We start from the raw sequence: 6000 nt of genomic DNA, 5'->3' as shown, positions 1-6000 counted from the left end.
AAGGGGACATACCCGGAGGGCGCTCATAAGGAGAGGTGGGAGGAGTGGTGGGGCCGGTGGTGCTGGATTGAGGAGGAGGATCCACCAGCATTCTGCGAGGTTCGCCAGGTGCCGCCGGTTCGCCGGAGTGACTGGAGTGATGTCGACGCCGACGACGCGAAGCTCACGGTCGCCACCACCAGGATTCTTCGCCTCATCGATGCCGGGCTCACCCTTGAGATGATCGCGGCGGATTTCATCCGCCGTCGAATCGCTCCACTGCACAACATTGGGAGGCCGGCCTGGCTCTTCACGAATGCGTCCGACATCATGAGGCTTCGCCCCGGCCTCGACCACAACCTCACAGTGATGGGGCACGCCCACTTTTGCCAGCGGCTCTTCCAGCTCGACGTGAACCGCGACGGCAAGGTCGAGCGGTCTGGCAAAGCCGCGAAGGCTGCCGCGAAGGCCGGCAATGTCGCCAAGGGGCCCTTGTTTAAGTTGCTGGCGGGGGTGGTCCCACTGAGCAACAACTCACGTCGAAATGACATCATCGCCATGATGCCGGAGTTCAACGCGGGCGGCCTCGTCGCAACTTGGGCCGAGCCACCGGAAGACGAAGTGCAGGAATTCTTCGACACCTTGGAGGAGCTGGACTACATTGCCGCCAGGGTGGCGGAGGCGGAGCTCGCCAAGGAGGCCGGCAGCACCGGCGGCGTGGAGGATAAGGCCGCGGCGGCTGTGGAGGAGGAGGAGCTTGCCCAGTGGGCGGAGTCTGCTAGGGAAGCCAGCAGCGCCGGCACCGGGGCCCCTCTCGTCGAAGATGTGGTTGACGAGTCATCGTCGGAGGAGGGCGAGGCTGTCGACCCTCCGGTCACGGGGAGAGGGCGAGTCCTGCGGCGGGCCACCTCTGGCGAGCCGGTCCGGCCCGGCAGGGCCGTACAACCGCGGCAAGCCCAGGAGGGGTCCATGCGCCAGACAAGGGCTGTGGCGGCGAAGAAGAAAGCAACTGCCTCCTCTTCGTCCAAGCGTCCTCGGACTCCATCAGCTTCCCCTCCTCCGGCAGATGTTGACGCGGAGGTCGTCTTTGATTTTGGGTCCCTCAGCCCAAGGAGGAAGAGGAAGGCGGCTGAAGAGGAGGTGGAGGACGAGTAAGTGTCTTGTTCCTTTCTGTCATCCCCGCCTCCTCAGATTGCGCCGCTTAACTTGATTTGTTTCCATCTTTGCAGGGATACGGAGACACTGGCCCAGAGGGTGAAGAGGGCCAGGGCTTCGGCGAGTGGCCAGCCCCCGGCCGGCGCTTCCGGTACACCACTGGTGGTGTTGAGCAGCCCGGACAGCAGCCCCCGGCACAGCCCCTAGCGTAAGTCCATCACTCACCCCTCGTCAACGTGTGTTGGGGGCACGACCTCTTGGTGCGGACCTTGCCGTGGTTGCCGGAGGAGGACAGCAGCAGGAGTAGCCACAGAGGGCTACCCCCAACACGCCGCCCCCATCGACCATGCCGCCCTGAGGGGCGTCCCCGGCAAGGGCGCCAAGCACCGAGCCCATGCACACAGAGGAGGAGGAGGAGGAGGTGAACTCGGGCGCTGGTGGCTTCGCCTCGGCACCGAGTGTTGGCAGAGAGGGGACCTCTACTTCCCAGCCCGGCATGGGTAAGTCACTCGCCTTTTGTCTCTGTTCCTTTTCTGTTCTTTCTGAATCTTGGTCTTGGCTTCGCCTCATCCCCTTCTCGGTATCCAGATCCTCTCTCGGCGGATCCGGTGGATATAGACACCGTCACCGAGGATGTCGCCAAGGATGCCGCGGCGGAGGCAGAGAAGATCGCCACCGAGGAGGCCACCAAGGGTGCGACTGAGGACGCCGCCAAGAGGCCTGCCGGGGAGCCCGGCAAGGCTACTGCCGAGGAGGCCGGCAAGGGGCCTGCCGAGGAGGAGGTGGTTGACGACCAACCTTCCTCCTCCGCTGCCTCTGGCTCAGGAAGGTACCTGAGGGTGAGCGACGACCTATTCATCCACTTCCCAGGGACGGCGAGCACCGGGGCGCCCGTCGAGGGGGAGGTGTTCGATGACGAGGTGCTCGCCGCCGTCGGGCTTGAGGTCGTTGACGAGCCGAGCACCGGTGATGGCGGTTCCCAGGAAGAGCGGCTCCTCCAGGCCATGGGCGCCAACTTCCGGAAGCTCCGGGCGCTTCACCGCGCTCGCCTGGACAAGGCCAAGTCAAGGATGGCGGTGGTGGACAAGGCAGAGGTAGACCTTGAGGGGCGCAACGCCGAGGTGCAGGCTTGGTTCCGCCAGGCCCACAAGGACCTGAAGGCCGCCCAGGACGCACTGGCTGAGCGCAACCTGGAGCTCACCATGAAGCAGCCCGATATCAAGAAGGCCCAGGAACTGGCGGGGCAACAGACTGCCCAGGCTGAGGCTGCTCGGCACCAGCAGTAGGCCGCGCTGAACTCCCAGGAGGAGGACCTTGCCGCGCATGAGGAGAAGCTCGCCGCAACGCTCCGCGGCAAGGACGAGAAGGTGGAGAAGCTCGTCGTGCAGCGGACCCAAGAGCTAGAGCAGAGGCACAGGGAGGCACTCAATGCCCAGGCTCTATTTCATGCCGGCAAGGTGAAAGAGCTGGAGGTGGAGCGGGACGGGCTGAAGGACCAGACCCAGAAGCTAGCCGAGGAGAAGAACACGCTCAACGGTGCCCTGGTGGAGACGCAGGGCACAGTCCTTGGCAAGGAGGAGCAGCTCTCCAAGGCCAACGACTCCATCAAAGACCTGAAGCTGAAGCTGGAGGGCCTTGAGGAGACGCTCTCGGAGGCCAAGGCCCGGGAGGAGACCCTGGCCAAGGATCTGGAGGCCGAGAAGGAGCAGCGGAAGAACGAAGCCGCCAACCATAGGGATTTTGTGGATGATGAGAATCGCTGGATCGGCCGCCTCGAAGACGTCGCCGGCAGGATCACCATGCTGCTGGCCACCATGGGGATGCCAAATGTGAGGTACACCCCGAAGCGCAACGTGAGCCCCAACGCCAAGCTGACCCTGTTCTTTGAGGGTGTCTTCGGGGCCCTGGAGCAGCTTCACTCCAGCCGGGCGGCCTCTCTGGCCGATGAGCCCCGGAGGCTTTGCTAGGGTGCTATGGCCAAGGTCCTCACCAAGATGGCGTACTGGAATCCCAACCTCGACTTCGACGCCGCGCTGGATAGCTTGCCGGAGGATGCGGACCTCGCGGCGCTCAAGGAGCGTATCAAGCCCATCATCAGCCGCATTGGCGGAATTCAGAGGGTAGAGGGCCAGTGCCGGGTTTAGGCACCCCGTCTCTCACTGCCGCTGCAGGTTCATGACCAAGACAATTTTTATCTTTAGTTAGAACCGCAGCAACAATTGATGTAATATAACTCTGCAGTACTTTTAATATGATGCATGTTATCTTCCTGTTCGATCTTCCTTTGTATGTTCACCCTACGTTAACCGGGTAGGCTTGCCGACGCGTAAACCTAGGGCGGCACCTTGAGGACGGATCCCCAATGGCCTGCCGGGTGTGCTTGCTGCCGGGCGAACCACCTTACCGCTCTCAACGCGGCTGCTCGAACCAGAGTCAAGAGCGTTGCCAATTGCAGAAGGCTACCCTGCCACTCTCGATGCGGTCGCTTGAGCTGTTGAGCGGACTCGAAACAGAACAAGGGCGTTGCCAATTGCGGAAGGGCCCCTTTGCGTGCAGGTTTTCCATAGATAGGGCAGGACCTTTGAGGAGAATAACCTTATATATAAAAAGAAATTGCTCAAAGTTTCGCATGACTTCGCTTTTCTGTCGTCGCACGGGCGTCCACCGCGTCTGCAGACGGTGCCGTCAGGCTTGGTCGTCTCCCTCCTTGGAACGATGGCCACGATGGAGCCGCTACTACGACCAGACCAGATTTCCACATCTGCGCCCCCTACCTGGCGCGCCAAAGATGTCGGTGGGAACGACACCTATGGGGTCACTGGGATCCCTTCTACGGTCGGCGGGCGCGAGGTTGTGCAAAGAGCAGGTCTGACAGGAAGCACACGGGTCGTTTACCCAGGTTCGGGCCGTGAAGATGCGTAATACCCTAGTCCTCCTTTGGTGGATGTATTGAGTGTTCTTGTGTTCTTGAGCTAGCTACGGGGCGCAACTTGCCCAAAAGAGCCGAATCCCTCTCTTGGTTGCCTCGGGCCTCCTTTTATAGGGAAAAGGGGTTGCCATAGTGGCACACAGGAGGTGGAAAGGTCTACAGTCGATAAGCCTATCCTCTGGGACCGTCGGACAAACGCATTTAATGCGCTACCGACGTGCCCCTTGCTTTATCGGGGATGCCAAGGAAGCACGTCCCAGCTGTCGCCGCCTCGCCTGGCCTCGACACGCGTCCGAGCTGATGAGGCATCGTGGCGCCACGTTGGCTGGCTGCTGGGCTGGCGCGGTGGTGGAGCCTTCACGAAGGGTTGCATGCCACCATGCAGGTGCTTGCTGAGTCGGTGTAGAGGCCACCCGTCGCCATGTAGGTGCCTGCCCAGCTGGTTGAGCTAGCAGCTGCTTGGGAACAGTGGTGGAGTCTTGGCTGGTGCGGGCCTGGCAGTGGCCCCGCTGATGCCCTCGGCAATGGTCTTGCCGGGGGCCCGGCAAGGTTCTTGCCGTGGCATTGCAGTCGTCCCCGGCAAGGCGCTTGCCTGGGGTCTTGTGGATTTCCTCGGCCAGGATCCCGCCGAGGGTCGCCGTCTTCTGGTCCTCATCTGATCTCACATGTTGATGATCTTGACGAAGATCTGTATGCCACCACAGAGGCGCCTCCCGAGCCTTGGTTCCAATGTAGTTGGTGGTGTTGGGACCCACGGGCTCAAGGGTGGCTTGCTCCGCTGGCATCGGGCAGGTTGCCCCAGCAGGGCTCTTGCCAGGACTGCGGAGGCTGCCTCGGCAAGGATCTTGCCACAGGAGCCTATCTCGCTCTCTTGCTCTCCTGTGTTTCTGGTCTTGACGTTGCCTTGGTTGTCTTGTGCTTTGGCTTCTCTCGGGCTTCCCTCCTCTGCCCGACTAAGTGTGGCCGTGGCACGTGGCTCTGACTGCCCGTGCACAAGTAAAGGGGTCAAAAGGAGAGCCCTACTTTTGTACACCGACACATTTTTTTCTATACATATTTTTAACATTTATCAAATGCTTTATTAAGAAATCAAATACAAGATTAACATTTTTTAATACATGATCAACATTTTTTTATACACACTTCAACATTTTCAAAGGCTTGATTAAAATTTGAACTCCGTTTATTTATATGGATTTAAAGTCATGTGAAGCCCACATTTTTCATTAGATGCACGTTCAATAGGCATATAGGTTGTTGGCCTAGTCGGCGGAAGAAAAATAAAGGCCTTGTCCAACCGAGGCCCAAGCCCAGCAAGTCGTTGTAGTGTTTAAATGGCGCTGGTTAGGTAGTATATAACTCAAAGTGTGGTGGCTTGTTGGTTAGCATGGAGGGAGAGGGAAGGGGAGGTCGCGAGTTCGATTCCCTGTCGGGCATATTTTTGTTGGTTTTCTGCCATTCAGCTCGGTGGCTCTTACGGGGTGGTTGGTCCGCATGTCAGTTCGGTGGGGCCTGCTATCAGATCTGTGGTGGGTCCTGTCTTTGATGGGCCTACCTGTCAGGTCGGTGGTGGATCCAACTCGCAGGGTAGTGGGTCCGCATGTCAGTTGGGTCCCATGTGTCAATTTCATGGGCTCTACCTGTCAGATCGTTCGGGCCCACATGTCATAGATAGGTGGTGTATGGTCAACAAGTCAATGTGTGAATCTGACCTATGAGTGATAGATTTAAATTGACACATGGATATGACATGTACGCGAAAACTGACCCAAGGCACCCCAAGGTAAAATCCAAGGACAACCAAAAAAGCCTAAGCTTGGGGATGCCCCGGAAGGCATCCCCTCTTTTGTCTTCGTCCATCGGTGACTTTACTTGGAGCTATATTTTTATTCACCACATGATATGTGTTTTGCTTGGAGCGTCTTGTATGATTTGAG

Source organism: Aegilops tauschii, chromosome 7 (assembly GCF_002575655.3).
Source record: "Aegilops tauschii subsp. strangulata cultivar AL8/78 chromosome 7, Aet v6.0, whole genome shotgun sequence".
Classification (NCBI taxonomy): Eukaryota; Viridiplantae; Streptophyta; class Magnoliopsida; order Poales; family Poaceae; genus Aegilops; species Aegilops tauschii.
This window is presented reverse-complemented; position numbering follows the sequence as displayed.